Consider the following 9,499-nt stretch of genomic DNA (forward strand, 5'->3'; position numbering starts at 1 on the left):
ATAAATTAAATCGTTGACTTAAGTAAGAATTAAGATTTTTCTGATTTTAGAAGAAAGGAAATAAAATAATAAATGAGCACACTTAGGCATGCATTCATGCAAGGTTAGTAAATTATTTAAGCCTAATTCAAGTATATTAATTTTTGTAATGGAACGTCGTCGCTCGACGTATAATCTCAGGACAGGGAAGCACCTATTTTGCAAAAGTTAAGCAATTGAGGTGTGGGCTTTCTTTCTCCTCTTTCTTTTGAAGCATATTTATATAAAAACATGTTTATTTGAATGAGTTGTCATGCCATGTTTTGTTTTGTGATTGCCTATCTGTTAAATCGAATTCGGGTCCCAGTAGGTCAGTAAATCCTACTCGGACTAGTGTACACTTACGGACCGTGAGCTAGCGCAAGGTTGGCCGGTCTAGGGGTCGTGAGCTAGCGCCAGGTTGGCCGACCCAGTGATCGTGGAATGTGGCCACATTCCCGATTCACACAGCTTGATATGGTATATCATCAGAAAGTTAAAAGACTGCAGTCTATTTCAGAAAGAATTAACAGATTTTAGTGACCGGGACTTATTTTCAGAAAAACCCCGCGTTCACTCAGTTTGGCTGACAACTAAAAGAAACCAGTTTTCGGCATAAGCCACTGAGTATATAAAATACTCAGCCCTGCATATTGTTTTCCTTAATGTGCAGATTGATCGATCGAGGCAGAGGAGGTGTTGGGACAGAAGATTGAATAAATAGAAGGGTAGCTGGTGTAGTATGTCTCCATACATGTTATACTTGTCTTGGAACTCTTCCGCTGCATAGACTTAGACTAGTTTTAGTCAAGATATTGTCCCATATTTCACTCTGATTTTAATATTTTGTTATCCTGATGACATCTAGACAATATTTCCTTAAATTAAGTAACTTATATGATGTGTTGAGACAGTTTATTATTTTTAGTCGCGAAATAGCTGCACTTTCTTTGACTAGGGAGATGTGGTCGTGACACCCGTGGAAGTCTATTCATCCGGCTCTACCCCCAATGTTCTTTGGAGACCCCGTATCATTGCCACATGCGATTGAAGTTGCTCGGAGGTCATAGTTGACCTATCGGCCAAAACCCTCCATCACGAGTTGGTGGGGGGTTGAGGAGGCACAAAGGGAGCGGGGGCGGATGGAGTCGCGGCGCGACGACGGTTGGTCGTCGACTTCTTCCTTCCTTGCGGCCGGCGTTGGAAACTACTCGGGTCGGCGTCGGGGCTACCCAAATTAGCTCCGACGAGCTGGGTGGACACCTCATTGGAGCCGGTGTCGGACAGGGATACCAACCTCGACCGTTTTCCGGAGGAGCTAGAGGAGGATGATACGCCTCCCTTATACTTCGGATGTACACGCACCTCCTGCCAAACATTGAGGTACTTGAACGGTTTGTAGTGTTGGGATTAGTAGGTCGCCAACGCGTCACTGATGATGTCGACCTCGCTTCTGCCGCTCCCCGCCGACCTCTCTTCCTGAAGGTAACACCCCTGGAACTTTTGGATTTCTTCATTGGCTCTGTATATGACATTGCGCACCATACTCTCGTTGCGCTCGATTGTTCCAGCCGGTCGGTTTTGATTGTACCGGCGACAGATGCGCCATAAAAAATGGTCCCCATATTGGTTCGTGCCAATCTCCGGATCTTCGGAGATAGACAAAAATGCTTTGAATAATTGATTCATCTCCCCCAGAGTGTACGGGGTGCGGACACCACGAGTAGGAAGATGCAGAGTTTGAGAGCCGCCGCTCCCTCCCACTCTAGGTACGGGTGGTTCAGGTGCCCACCTGTATTGCCCATCGGAGGCATCTTGGTCGTCCACCGGGTAAGGCCGATGCGAACTTTGGGTTTGAGGAGGGGCCGGAAATTCCGTTTCCGGACTAGGAAATGGTTGCAAGCCGAACCATTCGTGGTTCCAACCGCGGGAGTCGGAGGGGTGATCGCCGGAGTCGGATATTTTTTTGTTGTAAGAGTGAAAGAAAGATTGATAATTGTAAGAATGGAAATGAGAGAATTTAGATGATAATTGTATAGTGTGGTGTGAAATTTTTTGTGTGAAAGTGGGGGTATTTATAGATGAAAATGTGAATTTTTGGGGAAAAAAATTGAAAAATAAATTAAAAGTGGGGAGAAAATGGATATAATTTTTTGGGAAGTGGGAAAATATTTTTTTATTTTTAATCGAATATTTTGATTAAAATCTGATTTTTTTTTTAAAAGAAAAAGAAAAATGCCAACGGTATTGCTGTTGGCCAATCAGAGGAGGACACGTCAGCTGCTCACTAGCACAGACGTGATCGATGCATCGAGCAGCGCCGTGCCAGCAGCGAGAGCGCAGCGGCGGACAGCGGGTGTCGTGCCGCTGGCATGGACGGACGGACGGACGGACGCCGTCCTTCAACCACTACTGCGGATGCTCTTAGTTTAAAATAGTTGGTTAGCGTATATTGCCAAATAAATCAACGACTTTAACATCACCATAATTTTTCCGCCATGCACATATTTTATTGTGTGTGTATTCATTTGAAATTCTACAATTAATGGGATCTAACTGATTGCTGCAAAATGACCACCACCAAAATAAATACGTCCTCCATTCTAAGTTAGTAAACATTTTTTTCAGTCAGGAAAAAAATTTTATCTAAAGGTTACGATCGATCGAGAATAAAATATGAGAGATAAAAAAAAGAGTGGAATGGATAGAGAATTAATGTTTCTGGAAAAATAAATAGTCAACTAACTTAGGATAACTCAAAAAGAAATACGACTCTAGTACTTTAGACAGAGGGAGCATTAAATAAATACAACAAAATCATTAGCATCATTTCAGAGAACACTACACTATCTGTTGGAAATAACGTGGGCATCATGTGGGAGATTATTGGGAGCCCTTGTCTTTCCACCTTTATTTATCATTGGTTTGATATGACCATATTCTCAATTTATGCCAATAGAAGGAAATAGGCCATGAAATTGTAGCTGAGAGAACACACTAATGCAAAAGCATTTCATAATTTCTGTCATTTGCACTCTACTTCTTGTGATACGGAGAAACCCGTATCAATGATAATTGGCGAGAATTCGCCGGATAGTTAAGGTCCGTTCGCGGAGAGTCTCTGTCGAGCAACCGATGAACAAAGACGGAAAAGTAAATTGCAGAAAAATAAAAGACAAAATAATAAAAGATAATTATATTTCTTCCATGATCCTTCAAAAGATAACAAAGACTCATATTTATAATACTCCCTAATAATCTAACTTGGTGATCAAGAAATAGAAAAGATATGGAAATCAATAATATATGGAATAATACAGATATGGGGATATTCTGTAGATATACTTGTATCAACTCCCCACGGTTAAAATTCACCCTGACCTCAAGGTGGAACCATGAAGCCACGACGAGAGTTAAAAGCCGAAGCTCTGGAGAGGTATCTCCTCCCGGATCAAACGCACACCAAAACAGTAAAGCATCTCCCTTCATCACCTCCATAAAAAATCATCAAAGGATGACCATTGTGGTTGCCAAAATTCATCATTAAAATGGGAAGCTTGTCAACGCGTCCCAGAATGCTCAAACACGATGTGTCCTTGATCGGAGGAATCCACCGTGTATCACCGTCAAGCTATGTTGGTAGATGATTCATTCTTGCAATATCACCATCAATTGTACTTGCGTCATCATTAAAACCTATATCATCCAAAATGTGAAATTTCTCTGTAACTCTACTCTTGCCGAGAGAAGAACTAAAGCAGTCACGTTTCACACCCTCTGAAATCCCCAAATTTATAGAACGGGGGAAAACAACATGTACAAAATGAGGGACCGGTGTTGGAATGGTATTGGAGTCGCCCAACTGAGAGATCACAGCTAGTGGGAGTGGGTCATCGTCTAACAATTCACCCTCATCTTCATTGATATCGGGGCTGCACAGAGGAGCTGGCGGGGGCAGATTCATGGACGAGACAACAGTTGTAGCGGCCAGTGGGGCAGTTGTGCGGAGATGGCTCGTCGGCCTCATTGCGGCGTGTGGATCGCCCAGGCAGCGTTTGTTTGCATCCATCCGAGACGCCAATTGCTCAATAGTTGCGGTCAAGTGCTCAAGCTGTGAAACCAAGGTAGCCAACTGTGGGTTCGGTTCCAAATTCAGCGTCACCGGATCACATGCCATGCCGAGAGGCTCCGTATGGCCAACACCGTTGTAAGGAGGCTGATATGGAGACGATGGCGGCTGGAAGAGCTGGTAAGGCGGTTGTGCAGGGGTGTACTGCGGCTACCCAAATTGCACGTGTTGTCTCTGGGGGTACCAACATGATGTGGGGCTCGGCATGGACAGTGGCAAGGAGAATTGCCTGTCGAATTGGTGATGGACGTAGTCAATGTAGGTGTATGACATGATGGCGGAAATACGGAGGATGAGATCACAAAGAAAGCACCATATGATATGGAGAAACCCGTATCAATGATAGTTTGTGATAATTCGCCAGATATTGAAGGTCCGTTCGCGGAGCGTCTCCGTCGAGCAACCGATGAACAAAGATGGAAAAGTAAATTGCAGAAAAATAAAAGACAGAACGATAAAAGATAATTATATTTCTTCCATGATTCCTTCAAAAGATAACAAAGACTCATATTTATAATACTCCCTAATAACCTAACTTAGTGATGATGAAATAGGAAAGATATGAAAATCAATAATATAAGGAATAACAGAGATATGGGGTTATTTTATAGATATACTCGTATCATCTTGGCTTGTATTTTAGAAGCATTAGTTGTTGGGTTCTTGACTCAACATCAAGTTTATCAGTGTTTATGAGTTTAGGTGCTTCTGCTCGATAAGAGAAAAGTCATTTCATCTTTGGAGATAATACATCAAACCGTGAACAGTAGTCGAAGCATATCTCATTTTATGGAGAGAGGAAGACATGGACTCGACTCGAAGACAATAGTTTATTTTTTGGTGTAACTTTTATAAAGTGTTTACTCACTTTTGCATGCAGGTAATTGTAATGTTATTCAACTTAGATTTAATACTCCTTCCGTCCTACATCAAGTAATCAACTTTCTATTTTGGGTTATCCCATCTCAAGTGATTAATTTCCTTTTCAGCTAAAAACAAAACTTCAATCATCTCTTATTTTATTCTCTCTCTCTTACTTTTTTCTCTCTTTCTTATTTTATTCTCTCTTTATCTCTCTTACTTTTTTCTCTCTCATACTTTACTCTTTCCACTTTAACTCAATACATATCATTTTCTTAATTCTCGTGCCGAAAAGAAATTCATCACATGAGATGGGACGGAGGCAGTATTATTTTTGGATTGAGCATTATATATGGTGATGTAGATTACATATGAAATTGTACTGGAGTTAATACAAAAAGTGCAAAGTTTTATTTTATGGAGTGGTGTATGGGGTTGGACACCAACACGCATGCGCTACTCTCTATGGTCAAGTAATCTAATCTTCTCATGGATATATTCAGATTTATAAGTTAAATACTGTTCAAAATTAAAACAGTTATAGTCCATTGGATCTTGTGATATAATGGTCGGATTAATACCACGTGTCATCTAATAATTTAGATTATTAGTCTAATAATGTACTATTTTAGTAAAATAATGTAGCATTTTAGCATAATAATGTAGTTTGGCTAATAATGTACACATCTTAGTCTAATAATGTCTAATAATGTACACATCTTAGTCTAATAATGTAACTTATCACAACCATCCAATCTAAGGATCTAAGGACTGAAATTTACTTTGATTTTTGACAGAATTTCACTTATTAACCATAGTGCGCCCCAATCTTCTCAACCATAAATTAATTATATTATCATGTGATAATCATATGTGTTAACTTTGATCTCAAAGATAAATATTATTTTGGATATACATTTCATTTTGTACAATAGTTTAAACTAACCTGACCTGACTATTAAAAGGGCTAATCAGTATATTGGCCCCACAAGCTCGGGTCCACCCATCCATTTAATGTATCCGTTTGAAAATAGGGAGCAAGAACATCGGAGCCAATACATGGGGAAGGAAGTGAAGCTGAAAATGAGGCCATGGGGATGTCTACCACTCTACCAGTCAAGTCAAGTGATGTGGGGGAGCAAACCATATCCCACATCGAAGAACAAGTAAGAATTGTAATTATATAATTAGGCCACCCCAACTCCATTAGTAAAGCACACCAACAATTACGAGGTTTGGTACAGTTTGCCTACGTCTACGGAGAAGAACAATGGAGTTTATTGAACAAGTATAAAGAAGATGAGATCTCACTACAGCTTGAAGCGCTCTCAACTTTCACTCTAGCAAGAGCTTTCCTATCAAATTCATGTGTGTGTTACAACTGCTACCAAAACTAATCAACTAGCTAATGTATGAGAGGTTACAAGAGAGCTCAAGCAACAAACTTTTCATCTGCCAAAATTCAGTAATCTTCAACGGCTAGTTTTGGCTCAAGATCCGAGCCCATCCCTTGTTTTTCTTTCCCGGGTCCAAACTGACTTCTAGCTCAATCAGTAGTTCTTGATTGCATGGGCATAACTCCACAATTTTCCACATTGACCTTGCAAACATGATCAATATTTCCCTTCTCAATCACTACAAAACCTTAGCATTCCACAATCTCCACCAAGTCCAAGCTTCAGTGCCTGAACTTGAAAACCGACAGAGGTTTTGTCAACATATCAGAAGCATTATCCTCAGTTGGGGCCTTCACTATATTTATTCTCCCATTCTGAACTTCATCTCTGATAATGTGTCTCATCACATCAATATGTTTGCTCCTTTTATGGAACATTTGATACTTTGCCTAACATATGGTTGAGTTGCTATCACAGTTTATCTTTACTCCATCCAAATGAATGCCAAAGTCTTGAAGAATTCCTTGCAGCCACTTCTCTTTCCTCCAACATGCCCCAATCTAGTATGCCAAGAGTCTAAGCTCACTGACTGAGAAAAATTAGCAGCTCTAGTCACTGTTTCAACCAACGAAAATACAAGCTATTTCTTCTTTTGGCCTCCATAATGATTCTTGAATCCCTTGTGACCTGAGCATTCCATCAGGTGAATCAAATTTATACCCCTTTGATTCCAGAATCCCAAGAGATATTAGATTTCTCTTAATCTTGGGTATGAACCTGACTTCTGTCGGAATCTTGAAGCCACCATTACTCATTTTCAACTTTATTTCTCCAATCCATTTCACCTTACACATCTGATCATTACCAAGCATTATTGATCCTTGAGAGCTTTCCAAATTTTGGAACCAAGATTTGTGAGAGTATATGTGGAAACTGCACCCAGAGTCCATAATTCATGACTCATCAATAGCAGCTCCACCATGTATATTCAAGGCTTCGGGTGCCTCTACTTCCTGAGTCAGCTCAGTTGTTTCTCCACCAATGAATAGTCACTAGACCCGCTAATGAATTTCCTTCACAATTACCAAAAAAAATTTAATAGAATCTATGAGGCAATTATTTAGTACATTTTGAGCTACAGCCCTTCCTATCTAGACCCGCTAATGAATACCCTTCAACAATTACCAAATTTTTTTTAATAATTATTGATACATTTACGTATGACATTAACTCCTCATGTTATGAATATTCATTGATATATTACGTATGACCTAACTCCTCATGTTATAAATATTTTATTAGGTAGGTTCATTTTCTTGTTCGTGTATGCATACTTTGTATTGGTGTTTAAAATATTGTTTTTGTAAATTATTCACTGTGCGAGTCACAATCCTAATAATAATGATTGACATGCGGTGTAATACACGTGATACATCATCGACAGTCTCACTTCTCAAGTATAAGTAGTACATATTGGAATAGTACTTGATCAAATGACTTTTACTAATAATAAATGTTATAAGATATTTAATTTTGTAAAATTAAATGCAATAGCGTCGATCTAAGTTCCGAGTAGATGACCGTAGCATATTCATTTTCTCAAATCCGATTCCCGGTGAGTGAGAAATAATATATTAAAGTTAGTCACAATAAAGGTAGAAATGAGCTATGAGAAAAAAAAACTAAGGGATTAATTAACTAAGTGTTAATTATCCAACATCGGGGGTGATAAAATTCTTTGATGAAGTATTTAATAAGATGAATTATTATGTGTAATAATTATCATGTAATAAGATGGGTGACAGAGCCCACACGCGGGCGCCGCCGCCGCTCGCCCGCGAGCCACGCACCGTGACCCTGGCACCGTGTGCCTTGTGCCTTTGGGATGTTCTTTGGAGCTGGTCGTTGGGCGTGGTTCAAGCCCCGCTTGTTCCTTTTAGACCACCTCAAACTCCACGCTATCCCCGACGCATAACGTGAGACAAAAGGTCCCCGCTGGACCCCGACACATAACAGGAAACAAAGGTCCCCGATGGACCCCGACGGTCCATGATGTATCCCGTCGTGTAGTGTGTTCAGATGCATCGTGTCTCTTCAGCTCTTAACGGCTAGTGCACCAGTCAGTAACCCCTGGCGGTTACGGTCAATGGCCTTGATGACACACATTATGTCTATTGACTCCAGCAACCCCTGCGGGTGGACTTGGCCTATAAATAGGCATGCATCCATTGCATTCAAAACACAACAAACTCAAGCATTCTTGCATACACGCTCTCTCCCTCTTTGCATAATCTTCCCGTCGAAGTTCTACCCCCGCCTTACTCCCGTTCGCCGGAGCTCTGCTGCTAGCGGTGCTGCTACTTCAGACACAAAGCCGTTTTATCTTTGGGGACGATACGCCAAACCGAGAGCACTACCGGGGCGTATCTCGTCTTACGGAAAGAGGACTCCTCGACTCGGCTTACCGCTTTCCACAAGTTTTTCCGTGTAATTGTTTTTTTCAGTTGTTTCCGTGTAATTTTCTCTTTGTTTTTACCGTGTAATTTTCGCCCGACTAGTTTGTATCTCAAAATTTTCAACATTCGCAAGACGAGATATTCTAGCCACTAAAGGAGTTTACACACACCATTTGAACTTAATCAACACATTTGCTTGGAGATGTTGACTGACCTGTCTACCGCCGCTGCCACCGTTCCATCCACTATGTCCCCCGTTGCACCCGTTAACACGTCGTCGAACATGACGATGATTCCGACTCCTGGTTTTTCAACTTCTTCCTCAACAACCCCTTGGGTGTTTGACAATCCCTTTGGGACGGTTTCCTGATTCACCTCGAGTGGATTGGTCGGTTCCACTTTCAGTGGTTCCATTGGATCCTTCATTGGGTCGAGTGTTGGGGCCTTCGGGCACGACACGGGTGTTGGATCCTTCGGGGTCAACATGAGTGCTAGCTCTTTCGGGGGTAGCACAGGTGTTGGATCCTTAGCGGTCGGCACGGGTGTTGGATCCATTGGGGTCGGCACGGGTGCTGAATCCATCGGGGTCGGCACGAATGCGGGGGCCTCCATGCTCCACGCAACTATGGGGGGTACTG

Source organism: Salvia splendens, chromosome 6 (assembly GCF_004379255.2).
Source record: "Salvia splendens isolate huo1 chromosome 6, SspV2, whole genome shotgun sequence".
Classification (NCBI taxonomy): domain Eukaryota; kingdom Viridiplantae; phylum Streptophyta; class Magnoliopsida; order Lamiales; family Lamiaceae; genus Salvia; species Salvia splendens.